We start from the raw sequence: 10241 nt of genomic DNA on the forward strand, positions 1-10241 counted from the left end.
GTACAAACACCTTTTCACACAAGCATACACATACTTACCCTCCTGCCCCCTCCATATTTCTCTGCCCCCAAATATCTGCATTTCATTATGTACCCTCACAGAAAATGATGGCAAACAACTACACAGGAAAAAACTTTTTTTTTTTTTTTTTTTTTTTAAATCAAACCTAGTATAGGCTGTTCCTAAGAGATAAATATAAAACAGATATTGCATTTCTAATTCTCAATTAATGCAATGCTGTACATAAAAAAGCAAAGGGCAGACTCTATTCAGATTTGTAACAACGTAAAAAAAAACCCCAAAACAACAGAAAAATTTGTTGTTACTCTATTTCTAAGTACCATGGAAGAATCTGACATTTTTCGGTAATGGAACCGCATGGAATAGTAAAACTGAATTTTAGGAGCCTGTTTGTATGTGAGCATTCTCATTTCACAGCCAAGTCAGATTAACTCCACCACCCTCATTGTAATGGGAGTCATGTAGGTTCATTCTTATTTTATGGATGAAATATTTAAGAAGAAGCATTGTGACTTGCTCAATGCAATGCAAAAGAATATTGTCTGAAGAAGAACTGGGACCCGGTCTGTGGCTATCTAGTTGTGTGCTTTAACCTCTAGGCTTTCCAGCAGCGTGACACATACCAGAAAATTAATTTCTTACCTATTCTATTCTTTTTTCAGTCCCAGGATAACAGTAATACTTCAAAAGAAAATAGTCTTACTTGTATTAGACAGGATGGCATTTTTTAAGCAGATGTATGGTTAATTTATTTCCTCTCGGGCAAATTCTGCCTGTGCTTTCCGATGCGCAGTTTATGCTGCCATCAGCAGCACTTCTCTGGGTACAGGTGTCTGGACTGGCAGAGTGATGAGGGGCAGAGAAAGAGAAAACCCACCAATTTACCTGCTCACCTCATGAAATGGAGTTATAGCCAGTCTCTTGCCCCTACTTCTGGCATCTGGTGAGGGCCCTTCTGAGTATCAGCACTATACCTAAAAAAGCATTTATTCCTTCTCCTTCATTTGAGCTCTGGCAAAGGTTGTGGAAATGGTCATATTATTCTTGGAGAAAATTAAGGATCTCCTGGCAAATGCAGAATTTTACTATTCTAATCTAAATTTCTCACACCCTACTTAAAAAAAAGTTGGTTTTTTTTTATACATGTTGACTAAAACTTGTGCTGAAATGCAGATAAACCTCTCTTGGCAGTCAGTGACACCAAGCTATATGCAGTCCCTAGCAAAGACATATCTAAGAACACGTTTCATACGATTTCCCTTCTCTTTTTGGCACAGCATGGAATTTAATGATACACATGCTAGAGCCAAACTACAATAGTTTTGACAGCTGTGGGGAAGGGTGGTCAGTGTTGTGGCTGAACTCCCCACCCATTCCTATGGGGGAGAGGGCACCTTGCAACTAGACAATGGCTCCTACAGAAGGTCAGCAGAAATGTTCATGCATACCCTCCTTATTTTTGCATGGTATTCATTGATTCAAATGGCTTCTGAGTGTCCCTCCTCCCTTTTTAATAGGAATTTTATCATGTTTTTAATCTTTGCCAATTTCAATGTGGCTGATTTATTTCACACCAAAAAAAAGTGTGGGAGAAGCAGTCTTGGTTCCCCTGGATAAACACTGGACTACGTGCTACTTGTGTTTGACTATGTCAGCTGTGAGCTCTGTAAGTATGAAGTCCTGCCAGGCAAGACATAAATCTTTTGTCAGTGAAAGGGGTACATTTATCTGCTTCTCAGCTGTTTCTTTTTTGAACAGCTACCTGAGGTTTAAGATAAATATTCAACATGGTTATGTAAAAGAAAAAAAGAAAAACCAGAATACTTTCTCCCATGCAGTGAACATTAATGGTAAATCATAGAGAGCAGGGATTGGTCCTCATGGCATGTCCCAGGTCAGTCTAGAAATATAGTTGTACAGTGAAAGTATTCCTAAAGAGGCCAAGAATTTAATAATAGTTTGTACCTTCTGAGTCAGTCCCTTGTAGTGAACCTGCCAAATGCTGAACTCCTGAGGCAGCTGGGTGCAACTTTGCTGGGTTAACGGAGCTGTGCCCTGCTTCCCCAGGAACACTGTCAGTCCAAGAATGGGACTGTGAAGAGGGTTATGTTGAATTAGCATCCTTATTCTCAGCCAATGTCTTGCTGTTCCCAGGTATCTTCATACTGAAAAGTGTGAATAAATTAAACTGATGACTAGCCAAATGCCAACAGCTTAAAGATTCATGGATTTAGTAGCTTTTCATGATTCCAGTCAATATCTGGTCCATTTTCAACTCCTGTAGATGTTGAATTTGAATTTTGTTATTTCTGATACCATTTCAAGGTGATCTCAGGCTCATGTGGTTACCGAGTACTGTTGGCCTTGCACTATCCCACACCCCAAAACAACCCCAGCGCTCAACCCCACCCTTCTGTGAAATTTGGTTGTTTCTCACATAACTCCTCCTTAACCACCTGTGAATTCCTCTCAGCATCATCTGTAAATTTGTCAGTTTCTCACCCTGCAATCTGTCACATCCAGCAACTTCTTGTGCCATGTCCAGTAGTTTCTCATGTTTTGTTCTGTCTGGTGTGCCCCAGGCCAGGGCCCAGGCAGTGGTCCCGTCGCCTGCCCGCAGCCCTGGCAGTCAGTGTGACAACCTCGGCCTGCCACTGTAGGAGAAATACGTATATATTCTGCTAGGACTAAATAATAGTAACTACAGTATATAAAGGTAAAAATAATGAAGTTAATGCATTGAATGTGCTGCCCTTTTCTCATGCTGCTTAGTTCCTAATCACTTACGGAAGGAATGGAATAGGCTGCCCAGGGAGGTGGTGGAGTCACCACCCCTGGCTGTGTTTAAGGATCATTTAGATGAAATGTTGGGGATGTAGGGGAGAACTTTGTAGATTAAGGCTAATGGTTGGACTCAATGAGCCCAAGGGTCTTTTCCAACCTGAATGATTCTGTGATTCTGAGCTTAATGAGGCCTAGATGGAATGAGTTATTGACAGAAGAGGATGTATCATCTGGTTCCATACAAAGGTAAAGCCTTTCATTAGATAAGAGTTTGAAAGGGACATAAACATGTTTGTGACCAGCCTACTGGAGGCAACTGTGGGAAGCTACTCCAGTGGAACTTGGAGATGAGAAGATTACTCAGAAGAAGTGGCTTTGAATGAGGGAATGGAAAACTAAATAAAACCACAGTGATTGTAGGAGCTGTAGAGAATATTATATATATTAGATTCAGATAGGTCCTCAGAGGAAAATAGAAACATCTCAGTGTAAAAAAATAATCAACTACAATAGCAAAGTGGGTAGGCTTGTGAGTGCATAGGTCTTTTTATATGCAATTTGGAAAACCAAGCTACATATGCATGACTTGTTGCATTTTTGTTGTAGAAGGCTTTATCCCATTTTTATGATTTTAGGATTAATAAACATTATCCAAGTGAAGCATAAAATAAGCAGCACCTCATTCAGCACATTCACTGGAATTTCCAGTGTATTAATCATTTTCTGCTGGGAGCATGGTTACATCAATGATTAGAAAACAATATGGTGGAAAACTCTTGATGTTAAACATTTGAGTTATGTATCACAGATTGTCTCGAATGCTTTGAATTTTTAGATTTAAATCTTTTCAAAGTTTTTCTGAAGCTTTTGACACATTTTCTTCAAAATGTGTACAAGAAAGACAGAAGATTCCTGGAAGACTCTAGTCTTCTGTTATTGTTTAAACACCAATGCTTAAGGTTTAAATTTACAGGGAACAAATCATTCTACATCAAAACTAAGGTGTTGCATGTTTATTTACAGACTAGGCTCCAGTAGTAATGTGTATTTGTCATGGAAACTGATTTGAATTTAATTTTAAAGCCTGATTTGCACGAGGAAAATGTGAATTTCATTTTACTCGTCTCTGTTTCTAATTATAGTTTGACAAAAGGAATAACTGTATTACCTATTTGATTTGCCAGAACTTTATCCCAGCACCACCTGTTGAGCCCTCGGCACTTGAATCCTGACATATAACAGAGAACAAAATTATGCAGTTGGCATACTAACCAGCAAGGATGCCAACAAAAGCATAATATAGCCTTTGTACTCAAAGTACAACAAAATATATATTAAGCTACCAACTGCAAAGGTTTAAGCAAGCCACATTTAATTATACATGAACATATCTTTCCAACAAATAACTCAGTAGAAAATGGTGTGGAAGTCAGAAAAGACCCTTTTTGTATGGTTTGCTTTGGGAAACATTGCAAGCTTAAAATAAACAAAGTTTCACAATACCATAGGAGATTTACATTAGAGATGGCAAGAAGATAGGCAGCTACTTTATGTGAAATGATGGGTTCAACACTATAGGCTTCCCAGTTTAAACAAAATGTCCCATGTTCATTTCTGGTGGGGGAACTGACCAGGCACAGCACTGATCTCCCAGGAAGGTGGAAGAAGAGCTCCCAGTACTAGTTTGGATCAAAACTTCTCTTCTGCAAGTAACTGATGCCGAAGAGGTAGGGATCAACTGTGTCTCTGAAATGTGTTTCTTGAAGCAGACTTTGGCACAAAAGTAATCACAACTGCTTTCTTGGCAATTCTCAACTGAGATCTGCAGAGAAGAGAGGCAGAAGTTGAAGTGAGATAGGACCGGTCAGTAAGGATAAAGCAAAACCTCTGCTCCCCAGGTCAGATGAGGTCTGCAGAGGGCTGTGAACTCATGGGGGGTTTGCACACTGGGAAGGGCTACCTGTGGTTCTAGTGATGATGCCAGAGTTTCAAGAGTTTTTCCAAAAATATGAGTTAAAACACTGCATGTTTTTTACGGGACTGTTTTAAATACTGATGGCAATTTACAGATTTTTTTATCACCTCCCCAATAAACCTAAGAGACAATTAAATCTGGAGACTTGATTATAACATTGCTAATTCAGACTGTTAGCCAGAAAAATGACATTAGATATAAAATTAGAATTCTCTTCAAAGGTAAGGAGAAAACACGGAATGAGAACGTACCCCTGTTCAATCAGAAATCTCCACAACTGCCCTCAGACAGATCCAGGGAGGAAGATAGGGTAAGGCAGAAGGGATAACTGACCCACAAGGAAGGGAAAAGCAGTTTGGAAAGTATTAGAAGTTAATTCCCAGTTTTGCAAAAATTCTCCTGATGCATTTGTACAGGGCTGAGCACAAAGGCTCTGATGCTGGCTAAAGGCTTTTGTCAATATTTTCATAAGAAGCATAAATGAAAGACCATTAAAACTTTGGATAAGGGACCAAAATGCTGTAGGTTAAAGGAAATGCCTAGAAAATCTTTTAGAGGCAATGAAGTACAGCTTTAAAATAGCTTGGGAAAAAAACCAACTGGTTTTGTAAACAAGGAAACAAACCAGCTGCAAATCACAGACTAACCAAAAGGTTTTGTTTACTGTGCTAAGTTTTGCACTCTGAGCTACTTAACTAATTATTACCACTGTAGGCTTGTTCAAGCCTAAACAGAGGAAGTACCTCTTGGTACCCATTAGCTATCACGAGGTACAAAGTTCTGACATATAATTCCTGAACAGTATATATGCAATCCAGAAAGTTTAGCGAATGAGAAAGTACTCTGATAGAAAGTGAAACATTTCAAATTGTATCCAGAAAAATGGAGAACAATTTTGAATGCAGAGTGCTTTCTTACCAATGCATTGCAGCACACAGCATTCAGCAGAGGTTGGGGAATCTCCATCTCTGGAGGGTTCAACTTGACTGGACACAGCCACAAGAAACCTGATATAATGGGACCTGCTTTGAAAAGGGGGTTGGAATTATGTCCTCCAGAGCTTCCTTCCAGTCTAAATTAGCTATGATTCTAAAACTGACCCAACAAAATCAGAAATCTTTTCCTTACAGTGTTAATAAATTAAATTTTACTGAAATGCAATTTTTTGTCTTATTTGTTTAAAGGTTGGAATTATGTATTTACTATTCATAACTGTTTATAAATTATATTTTTGTAATTATATATATATATATAAATGTACTTTGTTTATGTAATTTTGGTTTAAAGGATTGATTAAATAGAAGTAAAATCTGTAAATGTCTAATAAGTATACTGCGTGCCTATGGTGTAACCCCAGTGAGCTGGTGAGAGTGCTTGCCTAAAACTCTAAAATGGTGGCTTGAAACTTACCCAATATCCTTAATTTTTCTGTGTTGAAAACGTAAAGTGACAATTGTTAATGAGAAAAACTTTCCTTCAAATTTGTAATAGAAACTGTAAAACACTTGCTAAGAGATAGACCACATCTAGGAAAGCCAAATCTAGTTGATCTCTCCTTCTCAACTGCAAATATCCTTTGTGGTAACATTTCATTTGGGAAAATAAGAGTAGAGGAAATACACATATGGCAGATAGTTTGGCATCATCCACTTCTAGATTTCTCGGATGTCAGCCAAGAAAAAATGTTCCATCATTTTAATTTCTTTCAGACAGCTGATCCCATGTAATCTTTAGATGAAGACTTCAAATGAAATATTTCTATAGTGTTCAAACAGGGCATTAAATAACTCTCTGACAATAGAATCTATCAACTAATTTCTCCCTTGTTTAAAATAACTACAAATTCTTAAATTGCAGTGTGGACCTTTGAGTTTTAAAATCATAAACTAGTAAGAGAACTCACTCCAAAAATGCACTGCACTGTTCACTGCCTTCCACAATATCTCCAAACATACCTAATCATTTTGCTGCCTTTCAAATAGTCTTGCAAAGACACTGAAAATACTGGAACACTTCCTTGCCCATCAGACATGCAGGTGAATTGATAAGCCACCTCAGAACTCTATAAGTGGCTTTTTCATCCTTGACTGCTTTTGGGTATTTAATGAACCAACTCTGAATATTTGAGGCTAGCATTTCAGTTTGAAATGAAACTTTTTGCATGCAAAACAGCCATGAAAATTTTGAAGATTTACAGGTAGATTACAGTAAGCTGTAAAATGGGCAGCACCTTTTCACACAATCTTTGAAGTCTGCTCTGAGTAATGCAAATGCCTCAGATATTGCTCAGCTCTATTGTCATTCAACAAGTAACTGCTATTAGTCCCTTGTATCATCTTATAAAATGGGATCGCTATCGAATTTAACTCCATTTAAATCTGGACCATTTGGGAAGAATTAATGATTCTGGAATTAAATGTCAATAGTTCTTGCATTAGTTTATTGTTTTGTGTCTGCAGCTCTGCTCCAAGTGAGTGCCCCCAGTTTGTGTCATATTTCTCTTATTATTTGAGTATTCTGATAGCACACACATATCCTTTGAGCAGAAACCAGTGACCCGGGGGATTCTTTCACTTTAAGCTTCAGTTTACCTGTCACTGAAGGTGACTGAGGTCAGCTGGCTTAAAATGACTGATCTATAACCCACACTTCCTGAAGGGATAAATTAAATCCAAAGAGAGAGTATCATAAATTGCCAGGAAGATCTTAGTATCATAAAAATAGACAGACACCACTCCAAAGTTTAGCCTCTGCCTTGACAAAGAGAAATCAAAATCAGCTTTGGTGCAGATCCTCCACAGGAGACACTTCTCAAAGTACTGCCAAGCAGTCTGTGACTTTCTTATCTTGTGGCAACTTGTCATTGGTCCCTCTGCCAGCTTTCACTGATAGTGAGACACTGCAGCTGACTGGAAGCGGGAGAGAAAAAGAACAAAGTGTTTTCATAATTCCCTATCTACTTCTCCGTGTCTCCCACTTTACATCATTATTTGTGAAGATACTTCTGTAGAACTGGGCTCAGGGTGACTGCTGCAGGGCACAGGCAAGTGTTTCTATAGAAAACTCCTACCATTCTGAATCAAATTGTACAGAAACAGCTCTAGGAGGTTAATGCATTTGTAGAATTAATCTTGGTATAACTTTTTGAACCACCTATTAAAGATCTACATCAAGAATAATATTCGTTATTGCATTCTGTGGAGTTTTTGCTGGAACTTGTCCTGTTCTGCTTCCTGCCCATCATAATCACATCGTTCCTGCTGCAACCCGAGCCCTTCACTGTTCTGGAAGCTGGTTGAGATTTACCCAGTACTGCTTTCCAACACAAAGTGATGTCCTGTCTCAAATGACTAAACTGTTGCATTGGGAAGAGAAGGAATTTAATTTCACTATCACCCTCTGAGCTAGTAAGATGATTCATCAATTTGTTTATGTACTGAAGGTTGCCAGTGAGGAGCATGCTTTGGTAAGGGGCACTAAAATGGGCGATGATTTCATTTGGCGGCACCTAATACCAACAGTTTACATTGGCACTTACCCATTTAGGCAGCTATGTAGACTAGGCAATTTAAGAAACAGGCATGAAACTATTACCATAAATTGCATTCAGAGAATTGTCTTGATTCATGATTGTCTTAAAAATATATAAACACATTTTACCACAATGATCTTGCCTATTTCAAGGGATACCAAATACACAAGGGATTTTTTCCCTTCACATGGCAGTAAAGCAAAAACCACTATGGCTCTTGCCAAACTTGTTCAAAAGTTTATATGGATTTGGTTGGACATATGTGGTAGAAAATTATATCCAATGTTTTGGGTACTGGTCCATGCACCTCCTTACATCTCAACAGTGCCTCTTCCAGGTTTTAATGTAGATTTCTAAATTAAGGTTGTTTTTATTTGGATTATAATATTAAAAAATAGACCATATGAAATAAAATAGAACATAATTTTGCTTCTGTAAAATGTAGCTCTTCCTAATGTGTTTTTTTTTTTTGTTTTTTTTTTTTTTTTCCTGATTGGAAATAGTAGCTAGTGATTTCTGCTCTGCTTTTCTTGGATGCTGCTGTTTTAGGGTTATCTATTGCCTGTAAGAACAATTGCTTCTCACATGCTATTGAAATAGATCATCTTGTGATGGACCTAGAGATGACACAATGCTATACTGAAGGTACCTGGTACACTGGCAAAAAACATGGGGCTTGTCCTGTCTCACTATCAACTTCATTAAATTTCTGTGTGGTGGATAGTTGAGTGAAATCAATAGGGTATTCTGCTGGACTTTTAAATGGACTATGATATATGTTATTGACAAGAATTATATAGAATGGAGAAGTTCCCATTTCCCCTTAAGTTTCAGCATTATACAGGAGGAGAAGGGAAAAATAATCTATTTAAAAACCCTAAAACATTATTTTGAAAGATAAAATTATTTTGCATGGCTATAAACTCATAAAATTTCAGATTTTTTTTTTCAACGTCACTGGAAGCAATCACAACAATCACAAGAAATATTTTGCCAGAAGGAAAGTTTGCAGACAGCAAGCTATTTGCTTGGTTGTCTTTGACACTCTTAGTATTTAAATCTGGGGTTCCAGGACTGTCGATATGTACAGGAGTTATAAGCAGAGATCAATAGTTACTCCTACATCAGGTCATCTGGCACATAACTTACCAAAGTGGAAGGCTGAGTGCTTTTGACCCCTCTCCTACCTCAGACAAATAAATCTGAGGCTAGGGCAGGCATATCGCTGGTCTCAGGCTGGGATATTCCTGGGATGTTCTGGAAATTCCTCCATTAAGGAGAGATCCTTGAGGGAAGAATTAATTCATTTAAGCTGGTCTTGTACTGTGTTTACATATGAAGCATGAGCACGTCTTCTGACAGTTGAAAATACACGGCTGGATTCACAGAGGATTTGGGCTGCACTCTGCTTCCCGGGTTAAACGTTCTGTACACGTCTGGCTAAAATCCGATCGGGAAAGTTAAGTAGGTGTCATTAGAGACTGTCTAAAATTCAGGAGAATAACTTGATTGGGAAATTTTCCCTACTGAAATCCCCAGCCTCCTTCTGATGACCTTTTTGGGGGCCAAGAGAGACTGCTACTCAGGAGCCAAGAGGCAAAGTGGTTGTAAGGTGCTTCACCTATAGAACGACAATTCAGATGTCTCTAACCTCTGCTCTAATTTCAGGGGTTTAACCATACCTGCACTTATGTTTCTGTACAGGTACGGGAGCGACATGCCTCATCCAAGTGACATCCTTCTTTTATTTCTTTTGGAAACCATTCATCATAAACTCGGCTGCGTATCTCGCGTTTTACACAGCGATGGTTGTCCGAATACCACCGGCCGTTTTGCGATAACCCGGGCACTGACCTGCGCCTCCCCGCTGGGCGCAGAGGCCCCGCGCTGCGCCCCGCCACAGGCTGGTACCGGGAGGGTTGTTGGCGG

General features: G+C 38.8%; 1 long non-coding RNA gene across 2 annotated transcripts; it reads right to left on the minus strand.

Moving 5' to 3' along the window:
• Positions 1-982: 982 nt before the first annotated feature.
• Positions 983-9957, minus strand: LOC113482703. Of its 2 annotated transcripts, XR_003398908.1 has the most exons (5): positions 9462-9957; positions 5699-5787; positions 3974-4033; positions 2524-2675; positions 983-2186 (listed from the first exon to the last, which is right to left on the minus strand). It is a non-coding gene; the product is annotated as an uncharacterized LOC113482703 (long non-coding RNA). The 2 variants fall into 2 exon arrangements; XR_003398909.1 differs by lacking the exon at positions 3974-4033.
• Positions 9958-10241: the final 284 nt, after the last annotated feature.

Source organism: Athene cunicularia (genome assembly GCF_003259725.1).
Source record: "Athene cunicularia isolate RWA chromosome 8 unlocalized genomic scaffold, athCun1 chr8_part1, whole genome shotgun sequence".
In the NCBI taxonomy this organism is placed as follows: Eukaryota; Metazoa; Chordata; class Aves; order Strigiformes; family Strigidae; genus Athene; species Athene cunicularia.